Here is a 10,465-nt window from a genome sequence, read left to right as displayed (position 1 = left end):
ATTCAAGTTTCTGGCTTAAGTGAGGTGGAGAAGCCATTTTAAAAGGTATGAGCGGGACGGAGAGGGCCATCTTACCAAGCAGGGATGTTATGGATATCCGTAACCGTAACTGAAACTATCGGATATCCGAAATAAAAAAATGTCCATAACAGTAACCGAAACTGATTCAAAAGTTACGGATAGTTTCAGATAAAGGCCAAACTGCAAAACTATATGAAATCTGCAGTATACACGCCGCAGCTGCAATGCCGCGCTGCCGATTTTATAGTTTTGCAGTTTGCGGTCTGCGGCCCGTCTTGGAATTGTACCTTAAATCTTAATATTTGTTACCAACTTGTCTGGCATTCGCTGGCACCATCTAATATGCCAGCCTGTTTTACCTTTATCATACATAGGTGTTGTCTTAGTTGGTACATAAAGTAGCTATGTGGGTCACGCTCACGCAGCATCTTGCTATTTGCATTATACCTACATTTTTGAAATTCTAATAATTCCGTAACCGAAATTATCCGAGACTTTCGGATAATCTGAAATGATTTCATATCCGTGACCGTAACCGAAACCGGTATAATATTATTCTAATATCCGTAACCGTATCCATAACCGAAACTTCATATCCTTATTATCCCTGTTACCAAGTACAAGTGCAGGCAGAGGAGGTAGTAAAGGCGCGCGCACACGGGTGACTTTTATCACAGTATGTCAACTACTAATTACTGTCATGGTGACAAAAGTTTCTGTGACTGACTGTACGGTAGTCAGTCACAGAAACTTGAATTTTGGGCACATTAGAATAATAATTTTTAACCAAGGTAGATAAAGTTAAAAACGGGATTATTTCCAAAAAAACAAAAATTGTCGACAATTACAGCAAAAATTTACCAAGTGTTATACCATTTTGGAATCCTTACTAAATGCGCCAAATTATGACGTCACTTGCCATACTCGCGTAGTACATTTTTTTTTCAGTACAGTCAGTTTAAACTAGGCAAAAGTTTTATTTTGAATTGTTTTTTGGGAATAATGTTTTTTTTTCATCCAATCTGGAGCAGCTGGTTTTGTAATTTTGATAACAATTTAGAGAAGCATTATTCAGGGTTACATAACAAAAAAAAAATTGGAAAAAGTGAAGATTTGTGGCAACACGAGCAAAAGGAACGTCACCTGGAGTAGAATTTTTTGATTTTTTTTAAATGCCTATTATTTTTAAAATATGCCACATAGATTTTTTTTTATATTTTTCTGATAACCAGCACAACTTGCCTCAACACCCAGTTCCGGCTTGACGTTACATTACGGGACACCCTGTATACTGGTCATCACAAACATCGGCCCACCTACGTTTTACAGGAAAACTCGTTTCTATTGACACAATCATGGTGCCCCAACAATATTGGCGTTATTTGAAAACCCAATAAATATCCTTAAAGAAAAATACATTTAATTTCTTAATAAACGATTAACATAAACGCGATATACAATAAATGTGACTTGAAAAAAGACCTGACTTTGGGCTCACCTCTGGGATCAATTAGACCAATATTTATGGTTATAAAACCAAATAATGATCTCACGTGTCCTCTTTAACTGATGGATAGCGATTAATCCCAACTTAACAGTTTTATAGCCATAAAAGTTGACTCAAGCGTAACTACCTATTTTTTGAAGAAGTGACTCTGGATTCTTCTACAGACACATTTTTGGGGTAAAAACCTTGCCTTTAATGAAATGAAGTTTAGAACTAGGCTTTTAAATGGTGCCAATATTGGTGGGAAGTGGGGATGCATACGTTTGACAATGCTTGTCGCGGGAGGGTCGATTTTTGTGATGACCAATGTAGTTTCGAAAAATATCAAATGGTAAACTAAAAAAATTGATGTTTTATTGAATTTTGTTTCTGTTATAATTTGAATTATTGTATAATGTAATTAAATAGCGAGAATAATAATAACATTTCTGCCTCACAATGTGCCCGGTGTATGACAACAGGCCTACTCCTTTTTCGAAATAATAAAATAACCACCGACAAGTAACAGATTCGCCCTCGTGAATTGCAACAATTATGTATGTTACGGTTAATGTGATAAATTGAAAATTATGAATAATCACCGGTTATCTACATATACTTTATATTTCAGTTTCCTGAAAAACCTATGTCCATTATACTGGACATTGCCAAGTTCTTAAGAAAGTGACTCTCTCCAACCATGTCCAGTATACTTCCCATTGTCGAAGAGACAGAAAAATGAAACAAGTGGTTCCGTAATAAAATATTAATGAACATTGTCCTCCCCCAATGATTATCAGGTTGACAAGAGGGCTAACAACCGGCCAATTTGATAGTCATCCTGTATCCTGCGCCTTCCTGCTACCTTTATGGGGTCATCTGTCCACCTTGTGGGTGGACCTCCCACGCTTCGCTTGTCGGCACGTTGCTTCCATACTAGAACCTTGCTGTGGTCATCATCCATCAGTTCTGCGTGATGTGTGCCTTGTCCATTGCCACTTCAGCATGCTAATCCATAAGGCTATATCAGGAATTTTAGTTCTTTCACGGATTTCGTCATTAGATGTCGTAAAGAAACACCAAGCACAGCCCTCTCCATATCACAGCGTGATATAGAGAGGGCTTATATTGAGAGGCAACGTTTCAATAGGTACCATTATATGATTACTGGTAACACATTTGGACCTGTTGCTGATTATTTTCTTCTCCTGTACTTGGACCGCCATCAAGGTGGCGTTTTGAGCAAATACTTCAGCACCAAGGGTCAATACGGCACTTCTCTGACTGAAGCACTGCTCGAGCTTCAATCAAATAGAAAGCCTTGTCATAGTCCACGTACGCCAAACTTAATGGCAAGTTATACTCCTTGGTCTTCTGTATAACCCTGCCGCAGCGTATGGATGCGGTTTATGGTTACAAAGACTTCTAGGACACCGGTATGTAATAACCGAGAGATGACAGAGATGGGACTGTAATTCTTTAGTAAGGTGCTATCCCCTTTCTTGAAGAAGGGTAGCCCCACGCTTCTGTTCCATGCCTCTGGGGTTATTCCCTCGAGTAAGACAGATTTAAAGATTTAGCTGTCAATATCCATGAGTTCTGTGCATGAACTGATGGAAGAGCAGAGTGAGAAGGACAATTTTCTCCTCAGAACCAGTATCTATATGAAAATGAGTAGTTTTAGGCGGCACCAATGCTACTAAGGGTTGTTTTTTAGACTTGAAACTCTGAAAAACGATACATAGTGAGGCAGAAAACATTTTATGTGTGGATCCCTAAAATATTATTACAAAAAACCACAAAAGTTAATTCTCTAATAATTTGGCAATGGGAAGAATACTGGACATAGTATTTAGCAGTTACTTTACTAGTAATTCGACAATGGGAAGTTTACTGGACATGCAAGTTATGGGTGTCGTAAAATGAAAACAAAACTCTGTATGACAATAAATGCATTGTAAGTAGCTTCGCAGGTATGCTATCTTTAGTTTTCCATAATATCACAAGAATATAAGTCATAAAATAATGAATAAAATGCAATTTACCGAGAGCCCTTTTCTTTGATAAAGGTACTACGCCTATTAGCTATGGCGGGTTCAGTTCCAGTCACCCTGTATACTTACGAGCAAAAGTATGGAATCACCCCTTTGTGTTCCGAGCGGTCTTAGGTACTGAATGACTACGTATTGTATGTATCTATGGTATCAATTTTAAGTTTATAATATCAAGTACCATTTTTATTGAATTTCTATTAGTCATTTAGTTCTTATGATCACTCGGAATAAATAGGGTGATTCCATATTTTTGCTCGCGAGTGTAGATTTTATTTCATTCAATGGGAAGTATACAGTGTGAGTCACGTTAAAGTGTACATATGAAAATAGATGAAACTAGACCTATTTTTGTCGACAAAAAAGAGGTCAAAAATTTTTTGAGATTTTTTTTTTAATTTTTTTTTTAATTTTTTTTCTTCCTATTACTTATTGTAAAGAAAACGTAATAACTTTTAAACTAAGCGGTATATCCTGATAAAATAAAAACAGTAATAATGCTAAATAACAGGCGATACTAAAAAAATACATAAAATACACAAAAAAGGCCAACAAATAATAAAAAATGATACTTTTTGAAAAAAATCTGCTTAAAAATTCGTGATTTTTTGGTTATTTGATAAATTTCTCCAAAAAATGCCCCTATAACCGGTAGTTTTTATTACTTTGTATTATTCTCTATCGTATTACCTTTGTAAAACCAAAAATCGCATGTCTCTATCCCTATCACATCGTTTGCAATGATCGTTTGAACTAAGCCTCTCCGGGCGCGCCATTCAAAGCTTCGTTATCAACGAAACTGAAAATGGCTCTCGATTTGTAATTTTGATAAAGACAAGTTAGATTTCAAATAAAAACAAAAGATTTCGAAGAAAAATAAGAATTATAGTTAAAATTAAAATTGTCTCTACCTGTAGCGGAGAATAATGTTGTGGCAGGCCTTTGTTCAAACTTTCATAGCAAATGTTGTGATAGGGATAGAGACATGCGATTTTTGCTTTTACAAAGATAATACGATAGAGAATAATAAAAAGTAATAAAAACCACCTGTTATAGGGGCATTTTTTGGAGAAATTTATCAAATAACCAAAAAATCACGAATTTTAAAGCAGATTTTTTTTCAAAAAGTATCATTTTTTATTATTTGTTGGCCTTTTTTGTGTATTTTATGTATTTTTTTAGTATCGCCTGTTATTTAGCATTATTACTGTTTTTATTTTATCAGGATATACCGCTTAGTTTAAAAGTTATTACGTTTTCTTTACAATAAGTAATTGGAAGAAAAAAAATTCAATAAAAAATTAAAAAAAAATCTCAAAAAATTTTTGACCTCTTTTTTGTCGATAAAAATAGGTCTAGTTTCATCTATTTTCATATGTACACTTTAACGTGACTCACACTGTATATATCGCACGTCGTCGAATTAAGGGTTTAATTTTTTTTGTGCATAACAAGGCAGTTATTTGACCACAATCGCTCCTGATGTTAAGTGGGATGCAGTCTAGGATGGTACATATCTGACCTGTAAGTGCCTATTCACTCTCGCCTTGAAAATCCCCGATTATAGTCTTCGGGAAAGACAGCAGCAGGCAGCGAATTCCAGTCCCTAGTTGTTCGCATTATAAAAGAGTCATCGAAACGCTTAGTGGAATGTCAACAATATCTACTACTTACCATAATTATTTAATTTATTTTATTTTATTTGGGATAATAAACGATTGCGCAATATTGCAAAATTACCTTATTCTAATATAAATCAGCTTGTTATTTTGGGAAAAAAGTAAACTTTGAACCACAATTAACATACAAAACTCGCTTTGACGCAAATAAAACAACATTGCTAATATTGCGTTGCACATGTACAGCCAGCGTCAAATAGTTTGTGACACCTAAATTAGTCAATAGTTGGCAACACGTTCCAATGGAGGAGTTTCCAATGTTTATTCTATAAATAAAAATAAAAAATACAAGTAAAACCAATAATAATTGTGAAAGAATCATGAAAATATCTCTACAAATAAAGAAGTTACGGGGCCCCAAAGTTACGCATAACATAATATTTCGCGCCATTTCATCGGTGACGTCACGGCACTCATTCAGAGTACAAAACAGTGAATCACCCCTGATCCAGTGCTGTTGACAGACAGTTTTTAAAAATCTAGTAGTTTTTAATTTTTCAGCCAGGATCACTCAAGATTATTTCTTAGTTAAACCACAGAATAATAATAAGTACTACGTACAGAAGTTTTACTTCGCGAAGGTATTTAAAAAAATGTATGCTCAATGTCATTAACAATATTTAGCCTGTCTCAAGAGTCAAGCACCATTTTGTTGACAAACGTCAGTGATCGGCACTGCGCCGAAGCTATAGGGCTGACTTCGGTAAAATGATGTGACGTGAGGTGCCAAACTGCGGAAAATGGCGGAGGAAATTATTATTTAGCATGAATGGTCATGAATAATATTAACTACTTATTTACCTCTTAGTGTCTTGAGGCAACTTAAAAAAGTACATTCTGTGTTTTTATTATTATTTAGGCAGTTAAATACTGCACAGTATTTAGTACACCATTTTCTTTATTTTCTACCATCATACACAAGAATACGCGTGCGTGAGTCAATGTTCGCTCGTATGTGAGGCCTTGTCGAATAGTATCCTGTAGGTGGGCCATCGTGCGTGTTTTGTTTTCGATGTAAACTCGCGGAGATGAACAGGCCTGGTTAAACTATTTTGTAACCTTTTTATGACATATTCCAGACCTGGCCATACATAAAAAAGAAGAAGAAGACTTTAACAGTAGACTATAGTGTCAGTGCCTTTTCACACGTTCCGGTTGCTGGCTATCCGGCGCCGGGTACCCGGTGGTGAAGTCTATGGGCATGGTACGGAGCTTTCACATGTTCCGGCGTAAATTAATCCGGCAGGCGGTCGCCGGGTGCGCGCCGGATCCACCACTGTACGTCCGGTCGCCGGGCACCGGTTAGCCGGCGGCCGAACTGACAGTGGTGTATGGAACACGCAACTAGCTTTCAAACGCGCCGGCCGGTCAGTCGTCCAGGTACAGTCTGCGAGAGTTGCAGTTTCTCATTTTTGTATCCTGACATTGCAAAGAGTTCTTCAAACGGTTATGTAATTCATCAAAAGTAGTTGAAACTTGAAAAACCTGTCTTCATGTGCTCGTAGATCTGGGAATAATGTATAGAATGCACCTAATGCTTCTCTTTTCATATTAATTGCATGAACCCAATAATTTCTTGATATTTCTTTCCGGCGCAGATATTTTCGTCTTCGATATTTTATTTTATTTATTTTTTTATGCATAACAAGGCAGGTATTTGATCAAAATCGCACCTGATGTTAAGTGGGATGCAGTCTAGGATATAAAAGCCACATTGCAATTATTTGTTCACGGTCCATCTTTGAAAGTATGAAATGAACGAGACTGTACTCTTGTCGGCTCTCTAGTCGATCAACCGGAGCGTGTGAAAGCTCATTTGACGCCGGGTAGCCGGCGCCGGTTAGCCGGCAACCGGGACGTGTGATCTCGACAACGCGCCAGGGGTGGTAAGCATTGTGGTTGAAAATAGAACTGGTGGCGTGAATTCAACACACCGCCTGTGTTTTAGTTCCACGCGAAAATATGTAGGTAATTTAAATAAGTAATTTTTCAGCCATTTCTTGATGGATTAAAAAAAAAACTCTACCGTATTTTTAGTTATGGTCTATATTTTAATCCCATTCTATGAAAAATGTTTTCAACATTACGAAACTTCTCCATTGTTGTCCGTGTTGCGAGCTTTTTGGTTACTTTGGGTTAAACGAAGTATTTGACGCTGAATGTACCTAGATCACATTGCGATGCACGCGCTTCTTTTTAGGGCACTTCTTCGAAATTGCATTCTTCGGCTGATTCATATGGACAAATTTCAAATTAAATTTTAGGTCTGTAACATAGACTCATATGAAAATAGGTACACCCAATAACATATATTTGGATGAGGGACTCTTTTTTGTAAAATAGTTTTCAAGATATCGACGTTCAAATATTTTGTGCCCATATGAATCAGAATTTGTTGCATATTAATCAAAAATAGAAATAAAATTTAAAATCTTTATGTACAATTGGCTCTATATTAAGAAAATAATCATATTATAACAAAAACAATGATCTGTTCATGAAAACAATATCAGTTATCAAAATATTACGAGAAAAAATGCAACGAATTCCACAATAATTCGTGAAATCATTTTTCTGAAACTTTATTATACATCCATAATATTTTGTCATCATCATAATCATTTCAACCATAGGATCCACTACTGAACATAAGCCTCCCCAATGATTTCCATAATGACCGGTTGGTAGCGGCCTGCATCCAGCGCCTTCCTGTGGGTGGACGTTCTACACTGAGCTTTCCGGCACGTGGCTTCCACTCCAGAAACCTGCTATCCCATCGGCCATCAGTTCTGCATGCTATGTGTCCTGCCCATTATCAATTTAGCTTGCTAAAACATCGGACTATGCCACCATGCGACTTTAGATCGTTTACGGATCTCCTCATTTCAGATTCGATTGCATAAAAAATTCAAGCATAGTCCACTCCATAGTACGCTATGCAACTTTGTGGTTCGTACGTAAGCCTATAGTAAGAGGCCTTTCAGTACAATATGTCATCACTGAAACACACACTGGATGTAGACTTTTGATCTTATGGCACTAAGGTATTTTAGATGACTCTACCCAGCCGTTTCACTTATCCAAGCTATCGTTGTTAAGACGTCCAGGGTACAAGGTAAAAAAGGTGAGATGAGCTTATAGAGGTTGTGGCAATGGCAATCAGTTAATCACGAAATCATTAGAGGCCTATGCTCAGCAGTATATTATTATGTGCTATGGACGCCATAAGTGTAGCTGAAATAATAGTAAAAATAAATAATCATACAGCGCCATTTAGCCACAAAATAAGCAACAAATAATGCTTGTGTTATGGTTGCTAGCTTAACGGATATACTACTTATTTACTGTTTAAACACATACATTATTCATATTATAAAAATGATGAGGATTTTTTTTATTCATAACAAGACCGCAATCGCACCTGGGTCTTAAGTGAGATGCAGTCTGGGATGTCATTCTTAGCTAAGAAACACTTTTTTGATGCTTGATAGATCAAAAACTAATTTATTTTATGATTCATATAGGGCCCTGACCATATGAATCACGCACAGATGAATCAGTTTTTTGCCTAAAATCGAGCAAAGCTCATCATACATACAGACTACAGTGTTGTCATTTTTCTACATGAATCTTTAACCCAAAAGCATCACATGAAAGACAGATTAGATTTTTAATGCAATAATATAATTTTGTAAAGTAGGCATTGTAATCAGCATGCCACCTGAACCAAGCACAGATGAATCAAGTATTTGCCTTCGTCACACCAGGTTCTAAGCCAACCAGCTCCACGTCTGCCTTCTAGCTCATCGGTTGCAAGATGGGCTTGCCTCCACGCCAGAAACCAGACTCTCATGATTAAAACTTGACCAGTTATAGTCAAGAACACCTCACGCCATATGAATCAGTATTTTACGCCGGACACTGCTTATTTATTTTTTTGCGAACACACTAACATAATTAAAATTATGACACATTTTTTTTGTATAAGGACAACTCATTAGTTTTCGAAATAATTTTAATTTATATTGATATATCAAAAGGAAAATGCTACATCAATCATTTTGTTCCGGAAAATGGCTAACGGACACACCATATGAATCAGAGAATCACACTTCAAATATTTTTATTTTGTATAAAGACAGCAATTATTTCAAAAATGTAATTTGCGCCAGATAGGGATAAAGCTAAGCTATACGAAAAAAAATATTGCATGCCATTTTGTTAGTTGGTTACAGAACTAAACTCAAAGACATCGAAAATTTTGCCTCCGAAGAAATACCCTTTACAAATCGTAAATATTTGGCGCGCTGGTTCAGAGTCACGCGCTCGCCGGCGTGGATGATACGCGGTACGTATTTTTTTTTTCGTCGGGAAATGCTTTGCGCATACCCACTGGTCTATGGGGACGGCCAGTGGGTTATGTGGGACTCTCCCCGCCTACCCACTAAAGCAACGGAGCCCAAAGAAACGGAGCCGCGAGTTATTGTCCTGGTTGGACATTCGTCCGCAGCTCCGCCTCAGGCTAGAGGCTCGCTCACGAGCGAGCCTCTCTGGCTTCCAGGGAACCCCCAATCCCCTCCTCCAGTTGTTTTTTATAGAGGTTTTCTCCTCGCGGCCCTGGTACAACAGGACCCCCGGCCCGCCGTAGTGGGTTACGGTCTGCTCTATGCCGCTGCTCGGTCAGCTCTGCTGATCAGAGAAGTATCGAGAGCGGCCCTCCAAAGAATGGGCCCGGGCAACCGCCCCGCCAGCCCCCACCTGTGGGGGTTTTTAAAGATGTCCCCTGCATCGTGGCCCGGGCAAATGCCTCGACGGCCCCCGGTCCACTCAATTGTGGGTTACGGGTTGCCCGACAGGCCCGCCGAGTTGACGAGACCTGCCGCGCAGGTGAGAGATTAGCCGCCCGCGTGAACAGATCAGGCGGACGTTGCCCAGGTTGCTTACTTCGACTTGGTTTACTTCGACGGATGATCACTGAATTAACGTTGATTCTTTGGATCAAGTGTTTTTAAACAAACAACCACTCGTAAGCCTTATGGCGGTCTATACGACCTAACATTCTGATTTTATGACAGGAACGTCAGGTAAACTTTTACAGGTCACCTAATTTTCATTCATTTTCATTTTATTTATTCCAAAAACAAAATACATTGTACAGAAAAAATAATTATTTTGACATTAAAATTCACATAATCAATACAATTAAAATAACATTTATCTAATTTAAC

Source organism: Ostrinia nubilalis, chromosome 6 (assembly GCF_963855985.1).
Source record: "Ostrinia nubilalis chromosome 6, ilOstNubi1.1, whole genome shotgun sequence".
NCBI classification, from domain to species: Eukaryota; Metazoa; Arthropoda; class Insecta; order Lepidoptera; family Crambidae; genus Ostrinia; species Ostrinia nubilalis.
This window is presented reverse-complemented; position numbering follows the sequence as displayed.